At 47.7% G+C, this 6,073-nt stretch overlaps 1 protein-coding gene across 5 annotated transcripts in view; it reads left to right on the top strand.

Annotated features, from left to right (window-relative positions):
• The first annotated feature begins 2,318 nt into the window (after positions 1-2,318).
• The window catches only part of LOC121873240 (axoneme-associated protein mst101(2)-like), a 37,734-nt gene continuing 33,979 nt past the window's right edge, over positions 2,319-6,073 (top strand). For 4 of the 5 annotated variants that reach the window (XM_042376630.1, XM_042376632.1, XM_042376631.1 and 1 more), the window contains exon 1: positions 2,319-2,465. The gene's annotated coding sequence lies outside the window, so the exon portion shown is untranslated. The remainder of the gene's footprint in view (positions 2,466-6,073) is intronic. The other variant, XM_042376634.1, reaches the window with a different exon arrangement.

Below are 6,073 nucleotides of genomic sequence, written 5' to 3' on the forward strand. Positions count from 1 at the left end.
ACCACCTGCGGGCCCTTATTACATATGGGCCCTTATGACCAGTGGGGCCCTTATTACATATGGGCCCCTATCACATGTGGGCCCTTATTACATATGGGCCCTTATTACATATGGGACCTTATCACTTGTGGGCCCTTATCACCTGTGGGCCCTTATTACCCGTGGGCCCTTATTACCTGTGGGCCCTTATTACATATGTGCCCTCATCACCTGTGGGCCCTTATTACCTGTGGGTCCTTATTACATATGGGCCCCCATCATCATCTGACGTGACATTCCGTCAGACTAAAGCACGAGTTAATGGCCGAACAGACAGACGGGCGGACGGACGGACGGACGGACGGACGGACGGACTCCCTACATTGGCACCACCAAGACACAAGGTTATCACCCGTTTATATAAACATTCAGAACTGAATGACGTGTAATTTGCTTTAAAACTGTCAAATGAGTTAGTTCTATAATCTTGTAATTAGGAAACAGACAGACAGACAGACAGACAGACTGACATGAGTACAAACCAAGACACTCAAGGACAGAAATTACTATAGACAGCCGGACATTATTAAAGGCAGACATTAAATTGCAGTTCAATTATTATATTTCTCGTCCACTGGGAAAAAAAAACCCTTATATTCTCATTTAAATCCTAAAATCGTTTGACTGTTTTAACTCATGGTGGTGGAGGGACGCCCCATAACCCTCCTGCTGGTGGTGGTGGAGGGACGCCCCATCACCCTCCTGCTGGTGGTGGTGGAGGGACGCCCCATCACCCTCCTGCTGGTGGTGGTGGAGGGACGCCCCATCACTCCTTGCTGGTGTGTGGAGGACGCCCCATCACCCTCCTGCTGGTGGTGGTGGAGGACGCCCCATCACCCTCCTGTTGGTGGTGGTGAGGGACGCCCCATCCCTTCCTGCTGGTGGTGGTGGAGGGACGCCCCATCACCCTCCTGCTGGTGGTGGGAGGGATGGAGGACGCCCCATCACCCTCTCCTGCTGGTGGTGTGAGGGACGCCCATCACCTGCTGGTGGTGGTGGAGGGACGCCCCATCACCTCTTGCTGGTGGTGGTGGTGGAGGACGCCTCACCACCCTCCTGTTGGTGGTGGTGAGTGGACGCCCCATCACCCTCCTGCTGGTGGTGGAGGGACGCCCCATCACCTCCTGCTGGTGGTGGTGGAGGGACGCCCCATCTCCCTCCTGCTGGTGGTGGTGGAGGGACGCCCCATCACCCTCCTGCTGGTGGTGGTGGAGGGACGCCCCATCACCCTCCTGCTGGTGGTGGTGGAGGGACGCCCCATCACCCTCCTGCTGGTGGTGGTGGAGGGACGTCCCATCTCCCTCCTGCTGGTGGTAGTAATGGTTTTTTTATGATCATAAAAGCATAAGAATGGAGGAAACTGCAGCGGGCCTATTGGCCCATACTGGGCAGTCCCATTTACACCCGTCCCCTATCCATTGCTACGCGTTCGCTCCTGGTTGGATGGTTTAAGTACCTTTGTAATGTCCCCTTTGTTTAGCCCTGACATCCATTTATACACCTCTATCATATCGCCTCTCACTCTACGTCTCTCGAGGGAGTGCAAATTAAGATGCTTTAATCTGTCTCTGTACTCAAGGTTCGTAATGTCTTTGATTAGTCTTGTCATTCTCCTCTGAATTCTTTCTAGGGATTCAATATCCATTCTGTAGTACGGTGACCAGAACTGAACTACGTAATCCAAGTGAGGTTTCACAAGTGCAAGATATAGTTTTAGGATGACCTCGCTAGTCTTGTACTAACACTCCTTTGTATGAACCCAAGTACTTTATTAGCCTTGTTTCGAGCAAATACACATTGTTTACTTGGTTTAAGATTCCTACTTACCAATACTCCTAAGTCTTTCTCACAGTTCGATTTCTGTTTAACAACGTTTTCCATCTGATATCTGGTTTCTCTGTTTACATCTCCAAGACTAAGTACTTTACATTTGTCCACAGTGAATTTCATCTGCCATTTTAAGACCATGCAAAATTTTTTTTTAGATCTTCCTGTAGTTTTGCGGAGTCCTCGTCAGATTTAATTACTCGCCCTATTTTAGTGTCGTCAGCAAATTTACTTATGTTGCTGTCTATGCCGGTATCTATTTCGTTTATGTATCCCATCACTGCCTGCTGGCGGTGTTAGCCAAGAGGCGCCTTATCTCCCCCTCTACTGGTGGTGGAGGGGCGCCCCATCACCTATTGGCGGGGTTGACGCCTGGGGGCTGTGGTTGGCGTCGTCCCAGCAAGTCGTGGAGCAGCTCACACTCCCGGGGCAAGAGAGCAGAGGAGGCAGGCAGGGCGCGTGGTGTATTCAGTCGTCCACGGGAGCTCAAGGGAAACACAAGCAGAAGCTCCTCGCTACACCAACCTCCTACTGCTACTTCAGTGTCCGCATCGAGGCGACATACACTTGACGAACGAACGATCCCATTGGGCCTATAGGTACGTATTATAGTAAAACCAATACTGTGTTACTATGAGAGACTGTAAGGTAGTTATGTCTTGTGTGTAGTCTTAGAAAATGACGTCGGGTCTTAAAGAATTAACTCAAGAATTACACGAAGTTGAGTCATGTACAGTTTTGTATTCCCACACCGAAGTCCTCGGCCAGACATTTACTGATTGCCAATGCTTCTGGCGACACCGACAGAGACAAATGAATCATAAACCCTGAAGAAATAAAATTAACTAACAGAACTTTACACAAAAACAAATGAATAATGGTAACGCTATAACAATACTTATCCTTCACAAAAGTTCATAATCACCACAATATTTTCTGTTCATTACACTTGTAAGTCAAGGTGGGAGTTGTTGACATATATCACTGAAAACAAACTCCTTAAACTATAGTCTTTAAAACATCTAATTCAACATCAAGGGACAACAGTAGAGACTGAAGCGTGAGGTGATGCAGATGGAGGGCGAGGTAAGGGGAGGTGGAGTGTGAGGTAAGGGGAGGTGGGGTGTGAGGTAAGGGGAGGTGGAGGGTGAGGTAAAAGGAGAGGTGGGGTGTGAGGTAAGGGGAGGTGGAGTGTGAGGTAAGGGGAGGTGGAGGGTGAGGTAAGGGGAGGTGGAGTGTGAGGTAAGGGGAGGTGGGGTGTGAGGTAAGGGGAGGTGGAGTGTGAGGTAAGGGGTGATGCAGGTTGAGGGCGAGGTAAGGGAAGGTGGGGGATGAGATAGGGGTGGTGCAGGTGGAGGGTGAGGTAGGGGTGGTGCAGGTGGAGGGTGAGGTAGGGGTGGTGCAGCGTTGAGATAGGTTCATGACGCGGCGTTGAAGTCTCTGCCGGTCACCAACCCTGGCGGCGCTCACCCGACCTGCCACTCCCATCAGTCAACCAACACCTAGAAATTGACTTAACCTTCATCTTATCTTATATATCCGTGATAAAATTGCATCCTGATATATATTGTATAGTGAATTCATATAAAGAAAGTGAATAATTAGACTGAGCTCTCCCATACACAGAGCACTAGTTTTATCAATAAAGTTCTTATAATATCCGAGCAGGATAGGACTCGTAGCAACGGATTTAAGTTGGATAAGTTTAGGTTTAGGAGGGAGGTAGGAAGGACCTGGTTCACAAATAGGGTGGTGGACGAGTGGAACAAGCTTAGCAACTTTGTAGTAAGTGCTGGAACGTTGGGAAGTTTTAAAAGGAGGCTAGATAGATTCATGTGTGATAGAGAGTGGTAGTAACTCTCGACAGGAGCTGCCATGCACAGGCCAACCGGCCTATTGCAGACTCCTTATGTTCTTAAGGTGCCCTATATGTCATACAAGAACAAGTTCCCCCACTACAGTTATTCTAGTAATTTGGGTTCTCGGTACGCTAAGTCATGCAGCTCATGTTTGTGAGGTGACAGTAACTCAGTCTATCAATAATACCTCAACTCTTAAATTCGATCTTTGTTGACCTACCACAGTACACGCTATAAGTGGCAGCCAATGTTAAACACCGATAGACCACAGTTATTATATGATATTTCTTGTCCAAGCTTGATGATATGATCACTCATGAAAAGCAGAAACAGCATCAGCAACAGACAAGAAGAAGCTGTCAATAGAAAAAACAGCAGATACGTAGGTACGGTCAGCAGACAATGAAGCAGGAGTAGAATCGGGCGGTCAGTAGAAACAAGCAGCAGCGCACAGGGATGGTCAGGAGGGAGGACCAGCCACAACCAGACAGGAGGACCTGCATGGCTCCCGGCACCTGTGTTGACCAGGAGGTGCGCCGTAGCCTCGCTGTATCTGGATCAACAAGGGCGATCCAGTTAATTGGATCCCGGCCACCAGGAGACAAAGGAACGGCGACAAAAACACAACAATCTGGAGAGCCAACGCGTGAGGTAGAAAAAACGAGAGAAAAAAACCAAACAAGACTTTTGCCCAGTAAAGCCGGTTTAGTCGTAAGCGTTATTATGGTCGTTTTTACCTAAGTGGCAGCAACCGCAAATCTATAACAGTTTAATGTTCTACCACCATTAATTACTACCCGTCCATGCCTGTTCTCAGATTACCAGTAATAAGTGAGGATATTTTACGTTTCCAAACCTTGAAAACTCTCAGCTATTTTATGACAAAACCTCAAGATACACCGATAAATATCTTTCGGCGAATATCGAAGAATACTTTTGCTTTTCGTCGCAATAACACCACTTCGCGTGTCGACAAGCCATCCATATATCAATAACATGCCTCTACTGTCATTTCTGTTATGAATCAGCAAACCTCGGCTATGTGTGCATGACGTGTAGTCTGGTGACAGCGGCGGTGCACTCCCATGACACAACGCTATTCATGATTTAGTGTTGAGCGACCACCACACTACTCCCCGTCACGGCCACTATGCCGCAGTAACTCTTAGATAACTTTCCTTTACGTGGCCGTGATACTTCAAACTCTCAACTTGCCTCACTCACTCTCGCAAGCACGCACCCATAACATGCAAACACGAACTCACTTTCAGCACACCTCACTCACTCATCTCGCATCACATCACACAGTTAGGTAATCTCAACACTAAGACTCCCTCAGCACGCGCCACGTGTTTGTCATCCCAACCACCGAGAAGCAGCTCCCTCTCAGCGCACCTCACTCGCTCACTTCAGCACGCACATACATCTAACAGTATTATTATAACTGCAAACGCACAACACCGCGACACAAGACATACAGACAAATCCACTCATTACAAACACGTCCTTACATGCAGCAACCCAACACACACACACATACACACACACACACACACTACAAACACACACACACACCTAGACACTACAAACACACACACAACATACACACACCTACCACACCTACAAACACACACACCTACAACTACACACACACCTAGACACTACAAACACACACAAACATACACACACCTAAACACCTACAAACACACACACACCTACACACTACAAACACACACACACCTACACACACAAACACACACACACCTACACACTACAAACACACACAGACACCTACACTACATACACACACACCCCTACACACTACACACACACACACACACACATAGAACATAGAATGGAGAAACTGCAGCGGGCCTATTGGCCCATCTAGAGCAGTCCCGTTTACACCCAACCCTATTACTCATATAAGCATCAACCTATGTTTGAAGCTATTCAGCATATTCAGGTTAATGATGATATTTGGTAACTTGTTCCATTCATCCCTACTCTGTTTCCAAACCAGTGTTTACCTATTTGCCTAAATCTAAATTTGTCTAATTTAAAACCATTGTTACGAGGTTCGTCCTGGTTGGATGGTTTGAGTACCTTTGTAATGTCCTTTGTTTTAGCCCTGCCTTCCACTTATACACCTCTGTCAGGTCGCCCCTCACACACACACACACACACACATCATTACAAACACACACCCTACACACACACACACACACCTACACAACACACACACACACACACACACACACACACACACACACACACACAAGAGTCAAGAGAAAAAAATGGACGGGGGGAGGGAGGTAGGGTTTTGTCTCTGCAGCAATACAACTACT

Source organism: Homarus americanus, unplaced genomic scaffold (genome assembly GCF_018991925.1).
Source record: "Homarus americanus isolate GMGI-L3 unplaced genomic scaffold, GMGI_Hamer_2.0 scaffold32929, whole genome shotgun sequence".
In the NCBI taxonomy this organism is placed as follows: Eukaryota; Metazoa; Arthropoda; class Malacostraca; order Decapoda; family Nephropidae; genus Homarus; species Homarus americanus.